Source organism: Chenopodium quinoa, unplaced genomic scaffold, assembly GCF_001683475.1.
Source record: "Chenopodium quinoa cultivar QQ74 unplaced genomic scaffold, ASM168347v1, whole genome shotgun sequence".
Classification (NCBI taxonomy): domain Eukaryota; kingdom Viridiplantae; phylum Streptophyta; class Magnoliopsida; order Caryophyllales; family Amaranthaceae; genus Chenopodium; species Chenopodium quinoa.
In genome coordinates this window covers 1,273,197-1,293,457 of record NW_018744466.1, presented here as the reverse complement: position 1 = coordinate 1,293,457, position 20,261 = coordinate 1,273,197, and positions in this window count along the sequence as shown.

The window sequence follows — 20,261 nt, the reverse complement described above, 5'->3', positions numbered from 1 at the left end:
TGTTGTTGTGACAACCTTACACAAGCTAAGGAACGCCATCTTGTTGTTTTGCCGCAGCTGATGTTCACTCATCTCTGAACAATGGAGCTTTTAAAATGTCCACGCATCTCTGAACAAAGAGCTTTGAATGATATGCCCACTTGTCTCCGGGAAAAAAGTTTCTTTTTTGTTTGGCGAACTTCCTCAAGCTAAGGGATACCGCCTAAAGACTGCTACGCATGTTACTGCCTCCAATTTCCGCTGTGATAGTCTTTTGCAAGCAAGAGAACACTATCGAATGTTTTGCCTGAAATGATCTTCTACTGCCTTGTGACCATCTTTCGCAAGCAAAGGAACATGATCGAAGGTTACTTCGCCCGAAGCCATCCTCAGTTATTGCGATAATATTCTGAAGAAAATTACCGAAGATCAACGCCCATCAATCCTTAAAGCTTGCTTGAACTTTACTGCCGATAAAATTTCCGCGGTGCCAGTATCTCTGCGCTTTTGCTGCTCGTGAACCATTATGTTTGTGCCTTTGCTATTTATGAACCATTATGTCAGTGCCTTTGCGATGAGCCAATGTTTAGGGGCTTTAAGCTAAGTGAGACGATCTTTCATCAGGTTGTTCACTTAATGTAATCAAGCCGATTATTAATCATGTCAAATTACTTATAGGGGCTAACTGGCGCACCAAGGAACCCAAAAATTGCCACGTAAAGTCAAGATAATCATTTATGAGATCCACGTGTTCTGTCGCCACACCAGCGTAAGATGGAAAGCATCGTTGCCGCATTTTTGCTCCGTTCCCTAGAGACAAAATTGTCTTCTGGAGACGGAGTCGGGTTTTTGAAATAAAACCCCTTTCTTCCCCATTTGCCGGGAATGCTGCTGCTGCTATTCGTTTTCGCTCGGAACATCCAAACGTTCGTTCTTGATCGTTTGCGCACCAAATTCACTCAAATTTGTTGCAAATCAAAACTTGTCTTATCTATTTTTTGGATCCATGTAAGTTTTTCTCAAACTTAACCCAATTTTGGCTAAATTCAGAGATGTTTCTTGCGCGAGTATTCGAAAAATTCGAACCCAATTTTTCTTAATCTGCTTTGTTTATCGAATTTTATGCCTTGAAATTTTTGTATTATGTTTGTACATCATGTTTAGAGTATTTTAAGACTTGTTTCACTCAATTTGGTGAAGAAATGAGCAATTTGCCATAGTTAACCCACTTGAGTACGTGAGAACAATGTGACCCGTTCTTATGTTTTTTGCTTGCCGTTTTTACAAAAATTTGTCACAATATTTATCATAATATTGCAAGAAATTATTTGATTGCTGAAATTTGTTATTTATGCTCGAATTGAAATTTTGCTCTGTTTTAGTACAACGTACTCTATTTTTGCTTACATGGTATCATGCGGCTAGGCGAACCTTAGATACTATAAAACCTTAATCTTCTGGTATTTTGCATATTATAGCATGGCTAGACAACGAGGCTCGGGTTCTCGTTCTTGTCGCAAGGAGGCTTTGTCGGTAGGATGACCCCGAAGGCTCCTCCTCTTCTCTAGGGAAGTTTCTAGAGTGGAATGCGCACACTCTATATTTCCCGCCAGAGTTCCACATCTTAAAGAGCGTTCATCGAGGGACTCTTATCGGGAGGGTCCGTAGACATGGTTTGGGCAACAAGACGATAGGTTCTCTGTCCGACACTTACTTTCGCGACCACATCGGTCTGCGTCTTCTGTGGGAGTCATATGGTTTGACTCCATTACTGCAAGCCACCCGGGCTATGTACTCTTTCGGGCAGAGACACCATGTTGTCTGAGATTTGGTGGAGTTCTATAGGGACACCACCAACACTTTTCACATTCCTAAAGGTGAGCTGACTGTTACCCCTACCGACTTCAGTCTTATTACGAGATTGAAGTTCACTTTTGTCCCTCTCCCTTTCAATAGCGACATCACTGTCTTCTCTCCGGAGGTGCTGGAGCTGTTGGGCCCCATTACTATTCAGGCTCTTGATGAGGCTGACCTGATGCAGCTCAGCACTAGATCCATCCGCCGGAGCATGCTTGCTATAACTTTTAAAGATCTTGCGACCACCCCGGAGCAGCGGGTGCGCATTTTTGCTCTGATCCTTTTGTCAGGGACTTTTTCTCCTAAAAGAGGTAGTCGAGTTCTGCTCTACTACTTGCCTACTATTCGCGACCTTGCTTTAGTCAGGTTGTATGATTGGGACAGCTTCGCCTATACTGACTTCCTTGTTGGACTGCGACAGTTTAGTCGTCACAACTCCTTCAAGGGAGACATTGCACTTTCTAGGTTTTGGAGAGTCGTACAGGTACACGTTATTCCTTCTAAATTTAACTTTAGACTTATTTTAGCATATGTTGACATATTTTTTTGCTTTTCGTAGATTTGGTTCTACGAGTACTTTCCATCTCTTGCGCCGGCGAGACCTTCACCTCGCGAGCTCCCTGTTGCTGCTTGTTGGGGAGGTAGTCACTGTGCAGAGGTCACTTCTAGGCGCATTCGAGATTTTATCTTCTCGGTATTTTTATTTTTTTTAGATGCTCGCTCTTTTATAACTTTAGTAGGATTTTGTCTCATGAGTATGTATTTTGTAGGAGCCGACCGTAAAATTTCGGTCGTGGGCCGATTTTGACATTCCTGTGCTTGCTGCACAATACACTGCTCAGCATCGCTATTTTTAGGGGATGTATGATGCTGCGGTGTATCTTGGTGAGAGAGTGGCTATTTAACACTCCTCAGAGGCCTTTGTTGTTCCGGCTCCACTATAACAATTAACCACTTGTGTCATGAATTTCCACGGGAATTCTAAATTCATGGCATAATTTGATCTAGCCACGGGGAAAATAAAGACAACAAACAACTTGATATGTTAACAAAATATTATGGAACGGGAAAAAGGAAATTTTTGGCTAATTGAAACTTGTGCCACGACTAAATTTCTTTTTAGTGGAAAATAAACACTTATGCCACGACTAATTATGTTCCCGTGGAAAATTGGGCAAATTGACACTTGAGCCAAAACCAATATTTTTCACGTGGAAAACAAACACTTGTGTCACAGGCATTCTTTTCGCCGTGGCATTCAATCTTACACTTGTGTAATATAAAAATTTATTTTTGTGGCAAACATATATTGATACAAACCGTTCACGTTGTTTAAGAAAAATAAACTAGGATTAATTTCGTGAATCTTACAACATAGAAGTAATTATTGTTTTTATGGTTAAATGTACAATTTTTTTAAACCAAGAGATATATCAAATAATAATAATAATAATAATAATAATAATAATAATAATAATAATAATAATAATAATAATAATAATAATAATAATAATGATAATAACACAATTTAAATCAGAATTTATAGAAATATTTTTTTTTAGAATTTTATTAATATAAATTAAAAGATTGTACAGTGTTATTTACAAGGAAAATTAAAAAATTAAATTATCACTAGTTAAACTAAGAAAAAAACAATTAAAGTTAAAACTAAATCATTTTGTCCCCTAAACAATTTCAGCAATTCTTTGGACTGCATTATCATTTCATTCTCTTGCTTGCAATTCAGGAACAATTCAAGAAGCATCTTCTTGAGCTTTAATATCCACCTCTAGCGATTTTACACATATCCAATTAATCAAAATCCCCTGATAAATAAAACACATAAACAAATCAAAACAGTATTATACATAGATTAAATGAGCAATAAAAAAAAGGAACTTGATGTTTGTTTCCCCCCACCCTGAAATTGAAACACACTACTAGAACCGAGTTCATTAAGGACATGAAATTCCATCGTAAATCCGTCATAATGGTTCATTTATGAACGCATTTTCCATCGAGAGCTCGTCCTAGAAAGAGGCCGTCGTAGAATGTATAACATGTTATAATACCATCGCAAAAGCCAATTACCATGGGCTAAAATCCCATCATTAAAGCCCTTTACGACAGGCAAAAATCTCGTTGCAAATTCCATTTATGACAGGACAACCCTGTTGTACTTTTACATTTACAAAGCTGCTCCAACAACTCCAACAAAACAAACAGAACGACTGCTATGATAAACAAACATACTTTTATATGTAACCAGCCAATTAAATCAAATAAGTACATAGCAAATTTGTATCATAAACCTGCTATAACTCTTTTGACTTAAATAACCCTAAGTAATACTACTTGAGAAACTTCAAATCTAAGTGATATAATTAGTTTACCAGATAAACAAATTAATCTAACTTTATTTAAGAATCTGAAATAAGTCACCAAACTTCAAATCATTAGAAGGAGAATACAAACCAGCTAGTATAGAATTCAAGGCAGCCCGGTGATATTGTATAAAGTACTGCAAAAAAGAATGTCGAGATTCAGAGTTTGAAATAAACAAAACAAATAGATCGACTGCTATGATGGTAACAACAGATTGATCAAAAGGCCTTGCTATCATGCATGTCAGCATTGATACACCAAGGAGTGTTCATAAGAGGGATGATACCACTAGGTTGTAGAGAAGTACCTGTTGAGAAACACCAGTCCAAGTCGGGTTAGGATAATGGTGATGCTAAGGTTTTATGTCCAAGATAAAATTCTTTGATGTAAGGTTTTTCTACTTGGAGGTATTTTTTTTGTAGGATAATTAAGTAATAAAGCAACACTAGACATAAAAATTCACTTGATTAATAATTCGATTAACTTTATGAACATCATCATCTCTTAGCTTTTAATTTATGATTCGAATCAAGTACAACAAGCATACAATAGTGCGACAACAAGTGGTCAGCAGGCAGTTTTAGCACAAAAACAGGAAGGGATGAAATAGCAGGGTAGAAACAGAGGGAGATATTAGGGAAGCAACAACATATACGACTGCATTCTACTATCAAAATAAATTGAGTATTAGTGGGAAAAGAATGGAACAGGGTATTAAGCTAGTTCCAGACAGTAGAATGCAACTCAAGATAAGGCGAGCCATACAAAAGGACTAGAGTCCATTCATTCATAGCATAGTGACATACATTTGAGACAGAGCAAATAAAATAGTGTGGTACATTTCACCCTAACCGACAGGGGGATACTCATTATCCAAAACATTCAAATGTAGCATGTAGAGTAGACTCAATACCATTCCCACAATCACACACACCGTGTCAGAGAGAAAATTCATTTAATGTAGCCTTTCTCAAACTGCTAAGAAGCCCTTACAGGCCCTCCAAAATGTCTAAGCTAATTTCTATTACGTGTCCATTTTTCCATTTATCATCCACAACAAGGGAAAAATAAAACGTTTCACAAAAATATTAAGTACAGATATTATGTGTCTAGTATAAACAATACTAATACTACATAAATGCATATAAATAATCTAATTCTTGCAAAAATCTTCAAAAAGTTGAAGAGACCATTTCTATTAATTGTTGCTCCTACCCCACGTAGGTCTGTCAGAGTCAGAAAAAAAAACAATTTGTTGAAGTTCTGTTAACTAAGGATTCTGAAATCTTCTTATTGGAGAATGAGGAACCTACAACCTATAAGAAAGCTTTGGTGAGCCTCAACTCAAATGAATGGCTTGAGGCCATGAGATTCGAAATGGAATCGATGTCTGAAAATGTTGTGTGGACCCTGGTGGACTTGCCCAATGGGGTAAAACCTATTGGTTGCAAGTGGGTTTACAAGATTAAAATAGACAAGGATGGAAATGCCTACATCTATAAAGCAAGATTGGCTGCGAAAGAGTACAAACAGGTTCATGGTATTGACTATGATGAAACCTTTCTCCAGTAGCAATGCTTAAGTCCATTTGGATTTTTCTTGCGATTGCTGCATTTTTCGATTACGAAATTTGGCAGATGGATGTCAAAACCGCCTTCTTGAATGAGTTCTTTATGGAGAAAGTGTATATGACACAACCTGAGGGTTTTTAAGATTAAAAAAATCCTGGAAAGGTATGCAAACTTTAGAAATCTATTTATGGATTGAAGCAAGCATTAAAGAGTTGGAACCTTCATTTTGATGAAGTGGTCAAATAGTTTGATTTTCACAAAAGTGAAGAGGAACCTTGTGTATACAAGAAGTCTAGTGGGAGCAACATAGTTTTCTTAGTCTTGTATGTAGATGACATACTTCTTATGGGGAACAACATACCAATGCTTGAGTCAATCAAGGAGTGGTTGAAGAGTTGTTTCTCCATGAAAGACTTGGGTGACGCCGAGTACATTTTGGGAATCAAGATCCATCGAGATAGGTCTTGAAGAATGGTTTGATTAAGTTAAGAGACTTATGTTGATAAGGTTCTTGACAAATTTTGATGAAAGACTCTAAGAGAGGATTTCTCCCCAAGTCTCATGGCAAAATGCTTAGTAAATCTCAGTGCCCTAAAGTGCCAGAAGAGATGAGACGAACTGTTTATTAACCTTATGTTTCGGCTATAAGGTCAATCATGTATACTATGATATGTACAAGGCTGGATGTTTCATATGCTCTAAGCATGTGTAGCAGATTTCAGTCAAATCCAGGAGTAGCACACTAGACAGCTGCCAAGAACATCTTTAAGTACTTAAGAAGGACTAAAGGATTTTTTCTAGTATATCACGGCGAAAATGAGTTGGTTGTCAAAGGTTATACGGATGCGAGGTTTCCAAACAAATAGAGATCATTTTAAATCCCAGTCTAGGTACATCTTATGTCTGAATGAAGGAGTAATGAGCTGGAAGAGTTTGAAGCAAAGCACTGTCGCGGACTCTACGAAAGAATCAGAGTATTTAGCTATTGTTGAAGCAGCTAAGGAAGATGTTCGGATTAAGAAATTACTTATTGAGATAGAAATTGTACCAAGTGCTCAAAAGGTAATCGAGTTGTATTGTGACAACAATGGCCCATTGCTCAATCAAAGAAGCCTAGGTCACACTTCAAATCCAAACATGTTGAGAGGAAGTATCATCTCATTCCAGAAATCGTTGGCATAGGAGATGTCAAGATGTGCAAAGTTTATTTGTATGAAATATCGTTGATCCACTTACTAAACCCATTCCATTACCTAAGCATGAGAAACATGCTAATGCAACTGGATTGAGGCTGATGATGTAATTTAAGTTGTATTTGTTTTTGGAGAAAAACTTATTACATATGTAATACATTCATTGGCAGAATTATGATTAATAAGAAATTCATCATTTCTCTTATTCAATTATGGTTTTCGATATTAAATAAAATGTCCAAAATAATTATGTACTGATGGGTTCATTAGGTTGATGACCTAGAGAATGAAACCCCACGGGTGAACAAAATCCATATATTATTTAAGTTCCTAGTTATAAATCATTAAAGTGGACATAAATGATTTCAATAAATGGACTAGCATGTAAGATTGAATGGATGGCGCAGTTTCATGGGCTATAAGGGCATAGAGATGATGCTCGGTCAATCACATGGATATGCATGAAACATGCATGATCGAACAATAGACCTACTTTGAAGTTCAAGTATAGAACTTCCGGATATATTAGTGGATTCCTTTGACATGAGTGGAGCACTGATTCCATTCAATGATTGATTTAATTGTGGTGCACTCAAAAGTATGCCCGTAACTGGAGATTATAAAGTGTGTTTCCCGATTACTTCATGAGTTGAGTGGAAACTTTGGTTGCCACAAGATTGGATTGAGTCTACCTATTTAATTAGAAATGTGTCTTGGCCCCTTAAAGAGGAAGAATTTAGAAAATGCATGGGCGTGCTCAAATGGATTACATAGTAATCATATATTTTGTAATTATAACTCAGTTTTCAAGAAGAGATTTGTAAATTAATATGATCACGGCATGAGATACAATCATATTATCAAATCGACACACATTGACTTAAGGAATATGAGTGTTGCGCACTTGTCTCAGAAAAGTGGGATATTGAAGGAGTTATGTCTTCGATAAGTGCAATTACTAGATATATCAAGGATCACAATTATGGAGATAATTAGATCATTTTATAGGGTCATCAATGTTTGGTGCTAGATATGACAATTAATCTTTGGGCTAGTTGAGTAGTCCAAAGCCTTATAGAATGGATCCTATGAGGTCACACACAAGAGTATTGGGTCAAACAAGTTAGAGGCCCATTATTGGGCCTTATAAGTTTATGACATGCTACATTGATTGTGGGGCTAGAATAGTTAGAAGAGCATATAGTGTATTAGACTTGACATGGATTTATTTAGAGATGTGATCTAGAAATATAATCCATGCCTAGGGTTGTATGACATGACAATGAATAGTTAATTGTGAATCAAGCAACAAACTCCCTAACCCTAATTCTCTCTCTCCACTCGGCCCTCTCTCTCTCTCTCTCTCCTCCTTGTCTATACGGCCGGTCCACTTGGGTGGCACGTGTGGTGGTTGTTTTGGTGGTTCATGGTGTGCTCGTGACTCTCATCTCCGTAAAAGGTTGATTGAAGTGTTCGATCATAACTGACTAGCATAAGTGGAGGTTTGATCCGTGCTCGTGGACTTAGTTGAGGAATCACATTTGGGGTTCTTATTCTCCTTATTGTTCTTGCTCAATCATACGTGGAATCACGCTACAAAGGTATTAATTCTAATTCTTTATGTGTTATGCATGATCTTGGGATTAGGTGCTATATGAATGCGATTCATGTTTCCGCAATATGTACCTATAAACTCCTACATTTTCATGTTAGGGAAATATTTGTTTTATAATCAAGCATTCTTGACTCATGGTTTAGACAACCATGTCATTTAAATAAATTTGCAACTATTGCTCTTTACTTTGAATGTGAGTCATTCCGTGTGTTAACGGATTGTTTGCTGATTATGGAACACAACAACCATTTATTTGTTCTAGCTTTAACTTAAATGGTCTTTTTTATTATGGAACACAATAACCATTTCTTTGTTCTAGATTTAGCTTAAAAGGTATTTGTGATTATGGAACACAATATTCATTTATTTATTCTAGCTTTAGCTTAAAAGGTCTTTAAAAAAAGCATACAACCTTAAACCTGATGTAGCACCACTTACTTACTTCTATGCTTGTAATTCAATAACTTAGCTTATCTTCAATAGCTTAAGGTCACTTTCAAAGTGGAACACCCGAGCAGTATCTAATACTTATGAAGATAATAACTTACTAAGTTCAGCAAAAATGGAATGTTATTCCTTTTCTATGTTCCTCGTTTCCTATAAATCTTATCTGATGAGTACGTGTCATTTATGACATTCATAGGCTAGGTTTCATGTATATTTTTGTGCTCAATTTTAGTCTTTTAAGTCGAATTTTTAGGGAATAATTCTTGATTTGCATGTTTGTGTGTTAGTTGAGAGAAATGTGAGCTTTTAATGGTTTTCTTTCTATTTTATGCCATTCTAGGCTATTTCTCTTGCTTCTTCGTTTCTTTGAATTGTTTTGTAGGTGTGTCGTGTTTCCCGGGATTTAATTATCAAGGAGGAAGCTCGAGCACATTCAAAGAGTTTGATGGAGCGAAGTTTGGGAATCCAAACATGCACTTCAAGCTAGCTTCGCAATATTAAGAACCTTTGAAGTAATGCTTTAGCTTGGGATGTTCAAGTGCTTTGAGGCTAAAGGAGTTGCCCTTCTCACGAGCATCACCTCGAGCGCACTGATGATAGGGATGCTCGGGAGCGCAGAGTTTGATCGAGAAAGAGAAGGCCCCAAGGCCTCGTGCACCACATAGGGGTGCGTATGCGCAGCCTAGGGGTGCGTGCACGCAGACCCAGCTGTGCGCGCGCGGATATTTTTTGCGTGCGCACGGCCCTGTGAAGCCTCCTTTGCTCAATTTATCTATTTATAGATTTTGACATCCTTTTTTTAAGACGACTTAATTTTTGTACTCAAGATATAATTTTCCAGAAATAGTAGAGAGAGAAAGTAGAGAGAGAAGCTTAGTATTTACTTGTTTTGTACTTAAATTTGATTTTAGATTTCAATAAAATCTTGAAATTCCTTCTTCAATTCAATGAAAATTTGTAAGAGTTCTTTCCTTTGATTTAATTTCAATGCAATTCTTTCTAGTTTCTTTAATTTTGATCGAGATTACATTCCTTGTTTCGGGGTTTTCTGATGTCCTGCGGGAGAGTTACAATTCCGAGACTGGAACCGCACGCCTGTACCTGCAAAATAACGGAGACTCGTGTGAGCTCCGCCTCCAACGGTCAAGTTAGTACCTGATTAAGGAGTAATTAATGCGGAAATTAAAGTGATTTGGTCTCTCTAGGTGAGAGTGTTTAATGTAGGTAATCTGCTTTGTTAGCGAGATCAGCCGGTTATTACTGTGTGTAATTAATGTGTTTTTTCCGTAATGTTTCTGTTCTCTTTTTGTCATTCCCCTTAATGAGGATTAAGGGAGGTATTTATAACCTTGGGAAACGTGCCCATCCTAGGTTTAGGTAAACCTAGGGCCGATTGGGCTTCCCTCGGAAGTTGGGCCTGGGTGGCCGGTTTCTCCATTAGGCATGGAGTATGCCACATGTCTTGACATAACAGGTCCAAGGTGGACAAATAAGCGCGTGCCACGTGGGAAGCCCTGGCTGTTCCAACTGGGGGACACTTGGTAGGACCTGATTGGTCCACGTGGCGCATTCCGATTGGTAGGAGCAAAATCCCCTAATCATTTGCCCCTCACAGGTGGCACGTGATTGGTCACGTGTTACCTGTGACATGTGTCGCACTGTAACAGGCGACGGCCTGCTACAGGTGTCAGTCGGCGAAAGGACGAGAGATTTTCCCGCCCAAATATTGAATTCTGAAAGTGACCCTTCGCCTTCTCACTTCGCCTATATAAGGGAGAGTTGTCTTGAGTCATTTTCACACTTTGAGAACTTTTTGAGAACATTCGAACCCCTGAACTTGCTCTGACATTTTGGACCTTTTCTGCCTACCGCCTGTTCTGACAAGCCGACTGCACCGGATTTCCAGAACTTCATCAACCGTCACTCGTTCAGGTAACTCAGTTCTCTTACTCTTAATTTTCTTTTTATTTTCTGAAATGGCACCACGGAAGCACACGACACGACCAAGGTTAGTGATCAGCCGGTCACCGGGGACGGCTGAATCTAGGACTAGGAGTGCCGCCTGCCCTTTTCCGGACCCATCTTTGCCCTTTATACAAAGTCCGACTGTATCTGTGTCTATGCAGAGCAGGATGGCCAGAACGAAAAAGACAGCTAGGATCTCAAATTCAGACGGCTCCTCCCACAGGGTGCCGCTTAGTGAAACATCTGACCAGGCGCCAGATGTTGAAGTGAAACAAGGCGGCCTGGATGCCGACAATTCTGTGGGGGGAGTCATAGTGACCCCTTCCCATTTAATAGTTAACAAATCTGCTCCTTTTCAAAGAGAGGAGGCGGGCCCCTCCGGGAGAGGGGAGGAGTCGTCCTCTTCAGACTCGTCGGAGGACGATTCCGAGTCAAGCTCTTCTGGCCATGCTTCTTTGGGTACAGAAGAGAAAAACAGCCGCCTGCAAGAGGCGAGACTTTCTCACGCAGTTGAGAAGGGGGACAATTGGGCGGAACCATCCGCCTCTTACCGAGAGCTAAATACCCCCTACTACTGCACGGTACCTCGGGGCCGAATCACAGCCATGCAAGAGAAAGTGGAGAGCTTTATTGCAAACCACACCATGGGCCCCGACTTTCTAGTGTTTGTGCCGGATCCAGAAGACACAGTCGTCTGGCCGGCTGGTTCCAGTTATGAAAGCTCTTGCTTTGGCTGCTACGAGGCGGCCATCAAGGCAGGGCTTCGCTTCCCATTACATCCGGCTGCTCAGCGGATTTTGGATGGGTATGAGTTGGGGTTATGGCAGTTAGCCCCAAACTCCTGGGTCAACGTACTCGGCTATGTGGCCGCGAGCGAACTGCACGGGGTGGAGCCGAGCTTCGAGGCTTTCGCCCATATGAACTATCTCAGCCGGACCCCTAAGACAGGCGGTACCGGCTGGTATCAATTGACAAGCCACAGGGGCTACCTCATGACAAGAGGTAAAGCAAACAAGTGGAAGGACTGGCGGAGCACCTTCCTCTTCATTGAGAGTTCAGACATTGAGAAGAACAAGCGCTTCAATAGGTGGAACAGGAATCCGCCCCTTCTTGCAGGCGACCGTAGCATGCTGCCTGTTCCCCCCAAGGCTAAGAAAGAGATCCTTGATAAAGGACTCTTTAAAGTAGAGTCGAGGGTCGACTCTACTTCAGGGGTACGAGAGCAAGTACCCCTGCACTGTGTCCCGAGCTTCAAGTGGCTCTATGACGAGTACTTTTTGGCCGCCTGCGGCCTCAGCAGTCGGTGCTCAAGAGGTAGTCGGCCTGTCGAATACTCTGTTGTTCCATACATTTGTTGTTTATCTTTTATTAACTTTGCTGTTTGTTTTTGCAGCTGACGCCATGAGCAAAATCACCGCCTCCAAGACTGCGGCGGCCATGTTGCGGGCCTCTATTATGCAACAAGCTTCAACCGACTCCCCCAAGAAGGGGGCACCCTTGGTGAGCTCTGAACCTTTCACCCTCTTTTTGGAGTGTTTATGCATATACTGACTTTTTTCTTCTTTTTTAGACGGGTGCTCCAAGAGCTTCATCTTCCCAACAGCCGGACCCCAAGGCCCGGAAGACGACTGTTGGGAGCTCTCCTGGTTCTGCCAGGAAACAGGTGGCGGCTGAGAAACAGCCGGCCACTTCTTCTAAAACTCCAACTGGGCCGCCTAGAGGTATGAAGTTGTCCTTGTAAATTTTAGACTTGCTCCCTTTGTTACTAAGTCTAATCCGTTTGTTTATGCTTGATGCAGCCGGCCCCCAGGAGCCTGACTTGGTAGAGATGGCCAAGTCTATGATCAGGGCAGTTCCTCCAGCTGAAAGGGAGGCGGTCAGGGGTGTCGGCACCCTTGACCTTGACGGGATTGCAGGGGTCCTTGCTGAGGTATACTTAGCATATTTGAATTTCTGAACGCCTGTTTTCTTTTTTGTTTGGAAACTGACGCCTGTTTTTTTGTACTTAGGCCCTGCTCCAAGTTAACGGCCTTCGCAAGCCGCTTGATCGGAAGAACAAAGAGGTAAAGGCTGCAAAAGCTATGGCCGCCTCTGACTGTGATAAGGTGATATACGTGTTTTATACAATGGTTTTCCCCGGTTTTACTTAGTAATTTTATATGGTTTTGAGCTCTACGGAGCCATTTCTTGCTAACAATCTCTTCTTTAGTGTATTCGATTGTTTTAGTAAGCTTTTCAGGAATATGAAGCGTTTCTAGGCAATTGGACGTGTTTTTAGTAGATTCGGAAGAGTTGATAGCCAAGAACTGCAATTTATGTGGAGTGCCCGACCGGGCATGGCTTGCCCGGGCAGACCGGGCAATGAAGAGTTCACAGGAAGAAGCCCAATTCTGAACGGTGCAACGCGCGCCCGATCGGGCAGGCTTCGCCCGGTCAGACCGGGCGATGAAGAAGTCAAGTTATGAAGATGCAATTCTGGAAACGTGTTACGCGCGCCCGACCGGGCGAGGTTCGCCCGGTCTGACCGGGCAAAGAAGGAAAACTGTCGTATTTTACGCAGCCTTCCTCCGCCCGATCGGGCGAGGTTTGCCCGGTCTGACCGGGCGATGTTCAAGATTGCGCGATTTCAGCTATTTCCGAATTTCTATCTTTTGGGGGTATAAATACCCTTTTGTAATTAACTTTTAAAGTGAGTTTTTTTCATTAGTTTTTCTCCTTAAGCCCTAGAAAACTCTCAAGAACCCTAGTTTTATTTCCTTTAAGCAATTTCAATCTTTTAATCCCAGATTAATCAATTGTTCATCAACAATTTGAGTTCTTTCAATTGGAGTAATTGGTATTTATCTTACTTCACTCTTTTCTGATATTCATTGTTCTCTAAATATGTTTTCTTTACTGTTTCTTGTTTTTGAACTTGATTTTGATTTTATTATGATGTGTGAGTAGTTTCCTTAATCCGGGATCTTGCTAAGCTCGATTATGATTGATGTATAAAGTAGATCTTTAAATTCCCCAATAATAATCCCAATTGACATGCTTAATTGATTGTGTTTATGCCAATACTAGATTAGGAATAATTAGTATTGTTATCATCCCTTTGTTCTTATTGCAACGGAAGTTGGGTATTAACGGGATTAGGTTATTCCAATTAAGGGTTTGAAGATCATCACGGAAGTAGATGATTGAATAATTAGGAATCTAGGCATGGTGTTTAATGTCCCTTATTCGCTTGATTCCACGGAAGTAGGCTTGATAGTTGATTTGGGAAGCCATTGATAACTTGGAAGAGACCTTTGGTATTATTATTAGGGATTGCTTTTCTTCTTGTCAATTGATTTATATATTGGGGGTAGATTTATTAGTTTATCAATCATAATCGTGGTAATGCTTGATCTTGGATGCTTTAGTTTATTGATTAATATTTCCTCTAGTTAATTGTGTTATTTAATATATTAGTTGATTATTATCATCCATTATTGATTGGTGACGTGCTTAGTGATTAATTGAGTCTGATTAATTGAATGAACCATAGTCTCTTGGGATTCGATCCTTACTTGCCCTACTACACAGTTAGAAGGAATAGTTAGGTTATTTTTGTTAGGTACGCGATAAGCCTATCAAATTTTGGCGCCGTTGTCGGGGACTAACGGTTTCATATTGATTTTCCGTGATTCGTTTTTACTAAGCGTTGTTTGTTGCTTCGGCTATTGCCTCCTGTGTTTTTGATGTTCTTTGCCTAGTTCTTTGTTGTATGCAAACACGTCGCTCAGGGTCAGACGACTTAGTGCCTCTCGATTCAGAAATTGAAGCGACTGCAAGAAGACGAAGAAGTAGAAGAAGAGCAGGTAACAGAAATATGGAAGACCAAGCAACAAAGTCTCTTTTGGAGTACGGTATCCCTGACACAACAACCGGACTCCTTTCTAGCATTGTTAGACCACCTATCACCGCTCAGAATTTTGAATTGAAACCGCAGTTTATTCAATTCATATCCAATGATTCATTTGCTGGCACACCTCTTGATTGCCCAGTGAATCATATAGATGGTTTCTTGGAAAAGTGTGACACTATGAAGCTGAATGGTGTTACAGATGATGCTCTTAGACTTCGCCTTTTTCCATTCTCATTACGGGATAGGGCGAAGGAATGGTTAAGAGATGAGGGTTCTGGTTCCTTTGATACATGGGATAAACTAGTAAAAGCTTTTCTGGTCAAGTTCTTGGGACAAGAAAAGACTGCAAGATTAAGGAACGAGCTATCCACTTTCAGGCAATCAGATGAAGAATCCTTATATGACGCATGGAGGAGATTCAAGAGATTACAGAGACAGTGCCCTCATCATGGCATACCTGAATGGATGTTAATCCAAACCTTTTATAACGGTCTAACCCATGAATTCCGGATCTATATCGACGCCGCATCTGGAGGCTCCCTTTTAACTAAAAATCCAACCGAAGCAAAGGAGCTGGTTGAGAAGATGTCAGCCAATGACAACTATCACCCAGGCGGCCGAAATAGTGTCAAGAAAGGAGGTAAATTAGATGTTGATGCTCTAACTCTTTTAACTAGTTCTGTGCAGGCACTTTCAAGCAAGTTCGATAGATTACAAACTGGATCTTCTAATAATGTGCTAGAAACTTGTCAAATGTGTAATACTCAAGGTCACATCGCACCTAATTGCCCACGAAATTCGAATGAGGTATCAATTGAGGAAGCCAATGCCTTCTACAATTCCAACCCTAAAAGACCATACGATCCCCATTCTAATACTTATAATGAAGGTTGGAAGAATCACCCAAATTTCTCATACAAAAACACCCAGGCTCAGCAAAATCCACCTCCGCCCCCACCTCGAAACAACAATTATAATCCACCTGGTTTTCAACCAAGACCACCCCTAGTACAACAACCCATGCAACCTATGCAACCACTCCCTCAAAAATCCAATCTCGAACTAATGATGGAGAACTTCATCAACACCACAAATAATTCCATCCAACAGTTACAAGCCCAGAATAAGCTCATGGAAAATCAAATAAGCCAACTTGCTCATCAAGTCGGCCAATCTTCAAAAACACCAGGTACGTTTCCTGGCCAAACAGAGCAACCACAAAAGGGGCACATGAATGCTGTAATTTTAAGGAGTGGAAAACAGTTGGAAGACCTTCCCGTAAGGGAACCATCAACGATAGATATTGAGGGAATGAGTGAAAAACAGGGGATTTTGCAAAATTCTTCTTCGCCCGGTCAGACCGGGCAATGTCCGCCCGATCGGGCGCGAGAAGCAGTCGACGAAAAACAGGGGACTGTGCGAATTTCTTCTTCGCCCGGTCAGACCGGGCAAGGTCCGCCCGATCGGGCGCAAGAAGAAATTCCAGACAAACAGAAGAACATAAGCAGCTCTTCTTCGCCCGGTCAGACCGGGCAATCACTGCCCGACCGGGCGGGAGATCCAGACAGCCTAATTCCAAGGAATGATGTTCAAGAAAAGCCACGGGAACCGATCCCACCTCTCGCCCCATACATGCCAAGAGTCCCTTTCCCACAGAGGTTAGCCCAGGCTAAGTTAGAGAAAAAGTACGGTAAATTTCTAGACATCCTTAAGAAACTTCACATTAATATACCGTTCTTGGATGCAATTTCTGAAATGCCTTCTTATGCAAAGTTTTTGAAAGACATGCTATCTAACAAGAAGAAGCTTGCAGAGAATGCTACTGTTTCTCTAACTGCAGAATGTAGTGCCATTCTGCAAAACACTCTTCCTAAGAAACTAGGTGATCCAGGCAGCTATTCAATCCCAGTGAAGCTCGGAGATATAGAGATCAATAGAGCGCTATGCGATCTTGGTGCAAGTGTAAGCCTTATGCCGCTCTCCATCTGCGAAAAGCTTCAAATGGGTGAGCTAAAGCCTACAAGGATATCTCTGCAACTTGCAGACAGGTCAGTTAAATTTCCCCTCGGTATACTTGAAGATGTTCCATTGCGAGTTGGTAAATTCTTTATTCCATGTGATTTTGTTGTTATGGAAATGGAAGAAGATGCCCATGTCCCTATTATTCTTGGTAGACCATTCTTAGCTACTGCAGGTGCAATTATTGACATGAAGAATGGGAAAATAACATTTGAAGTAGGGGATGAGAAAATGGAGTATTCATTACTGAATGCTATGGGAAATCCGTCTATGGGTGAGACTATTTGTCAAGTGGATGTCCTCGATGATCTACAACAAGAACAACTTCCCCTGATCAAAAAGGAAGATGCTCTTGAAACGGTGTTGATAGGGAGTATCCATGATGAAGATTGGGAAGTAAGGGAGTACACGAGGCTACTAGAAGACGCAAAAGCTAATCCAATCATCGCTCCAGTCAAGGAAGTCCTTAGTACATCGAGTGTTGGGGAGAGTTCGACGCCTCCCGAGGTAGAGTTGAAACCCCTTCCATCTAATCTTAAATATGCATATCTTGGTCCTAAAAATACATACCCTGTTATTGTTAATGCTGAGCTTAATAACATTGAATTAGAGAAACTTCTCGCTGTTTTAAGAAAATATAGAAATGTTATTGGGTATACCATTGATGATATCAAGGGTATTAATCCCTCTTTTTGTATGCATAAGATCATTCTTGAGGATGATCATGCCTCCTCTAGAGAACCTCAAAGAAGGCTAAATCCAACTATGATGGAGGTAGTCAAGAAAGAGGTTCTCAAATTGCTTGCTGCAGGAATAATCTACCCTATCTCAGATAGTAAGTGGGTTAGTCCTGTACAAGTAGTACCAAAGAAAGGAGGTATGACAGTTGTCAAGAATGACAAAGGCGAGCCTGTTGCCACAAGAACTGTTACAGGGTGGCGGATGTGCATTGATTACAGAAAATTAAATAAGGCCACCCGTAAAGATCATTTCCCCTTGCCTTTCATTGATCAAATGCTCGAACGATTGGCTAACCATTCCTTTTTCTGTTACTTGGATGGATATTCCGGTTTTTTTCAAATCCCCATCCGCCCTTGTGATCAGGAAAAGACTACATTCACATGTCCATATGGCACCTTCGCATATCGCAGAATGCCATTCGGACTGTGTAATGCCCCAGCCACGTTCCAACGGTGTATGATGGCTATTTTCTCAGGTCTCATAGAAAATTCTATGGAAGTTTTTATGGATGATTTTTCTGTTTATGGTTCATCTTTCGATATTTGCCTTGATAATCTAACAAAGGTGCTCCATAGATGCCAGGATGTCAATCTGATATTGAACTGGGAGAAGTGCCATTTTATGGTACAACAGGGAATCGTTTTAGGCCATGTAGTTTCAAACAAAGGGATTGAGGTGGACAAAGCCAAAGTAGAGGTAATAGAGAAACTTCCCCCTCCAAATTCTGTGAAAGAAGGAGAGCAAGTCCTTCTATTCAATTCAAGGTTGAAACTATTTCCAGGGAAACTCAGGTCAAGATGGTCGGGCCCTTTCACGGTCTACAAAGCATATCCTTATGGCACCATTGAATTATGGAACAACACCGGGGGCACCTTCAAAGTCAATGGACAAAGGGTGAAGCACTATCGAGCGGGAGATCCTATTGAAGAAAAGTTAGATATCACATTCTCTTCCTCACCACAAACTCAATGAGGATGAATACGGTCAAGCTAATGACCTTCTAAACAAGCGCTTGCGGGAGGCAACCCGATTCTTTTTTTTTTTTTTTTTTTTCCTTAGTATTTTATACTTTATCTTTCAGTTTATGTCTGTGCTATGCTGTTTTACAGAGAGTATCAAGCTAAGCACGAAGTGGGATGTCAAGAGAGCAGTCAAAGATCGAGTTACCGCGTTTTTGCTCTTCGCCCGGGCAGACCGGGCAAAGTCCGCCCGATCGGGCGCGAGAAACAAAGAGCCAAAAAGAGAATATGAAGCTAAGCTTTACTCCGCCCGATCAGACCGGGCAATGTCTGCCCGATCGGGCGCGAGTAGCAGAATCTTTAAAAAAAAAAAAAAAAAAAAAAAAAAAAAAAAAAAAAAAAAGTCCAGTCTCCTTCGCCCGGTCAGACCGGGCAAAGAGCGCCCGATCGGGCGCGACGGAATCCTGCGGGCTTATATTAGGGATTTCAGCGTCTTCTTTTCTTCCCCGATTCTTTTTGAGGAGCCGTCGAGATTCCTATGCTCTCCTTACGCTGCAATGAGGCCATTGCCGCATTTAGCTTGGGGGAGTTGCTTCGTACATGTGGTACTCTCTCTCTCCTTATCTCTCTTATCTTTCTTGTTTTATTTTAGTGTAGTTATTTTAGTTGTTTTTATCTTAAAAAAAAAAAAAAAAAACATACAAAAAATACGATCCAATGAATAATAAATCATGCTTCCCTGTGCCCCATTCATGAAAATTGTTTTAATTCTTGGTATATGATGACGAGTATTGTGGATAGGTTAGCCATGATTTGATGTTTGATTACTTGGATGTCTTAACATGAGTCAATTTTGCCCAACTACTTGTGAATATAGTGCTTGACTAGTTGATTTGGTTAGGAATGTGTGTTAGTTCCTGGTATGTCAATGAAGTTGAGTATTGGTTTATAACTTTGAGTAATGTTTGCATGACTCATTAATATGCACATTGAGGAGGACGAAGGCATTTGTTCCTCTAGGTGGCTTTCAGACGATATTAGATACATTTGTTCCCTTCTTGCTACCCATGTTGTTGCTTGTGCCCTTTTATTGTTTATTTTGCCACATTACAAGCCTATTTAAGCCCCATTGGTTACTAGTCCCAAGCTTGGCTTGGGGGAGCTAATAGTGAGTGAGGTGAGGGAGTTGTAGTGTGCATGTAATCTGCACAATTTTGGGTGGATTTGAGAAGTTTTTATTTGTTCTTATTGTTGTGGATTGAAAAAATTGAAAATTTATTGTGCAAAGAAAAAATTCCAATGTGAGATGAAAAGAAAGGGAAAAGAAAGAGCAAAAGAAAAAATTGTTTCAATGTTCAAGTGTTCTAATTGAAGGCTGCTCAAGAAAAAAAAGGAGAGTTCAAAGTTTGTTTGTTCACTCAAGTTCTATAATTTTATATTTTGTATATATGAGTGAAATTTTAAGTGTTGGAAATTTTTAATATAATTGGATGTTTGGTGAATTTTTGGTAGAGTTGAGTTGTGTTGGAGATGATTTGGTCATTAATTCATTTTGACCTTGGTTTTATTTATTAAGATTTTGGCTCCCTTAAGCATAGCTTTACTCTTACATTTTCCCAAATATTTCCTACCTTTTAT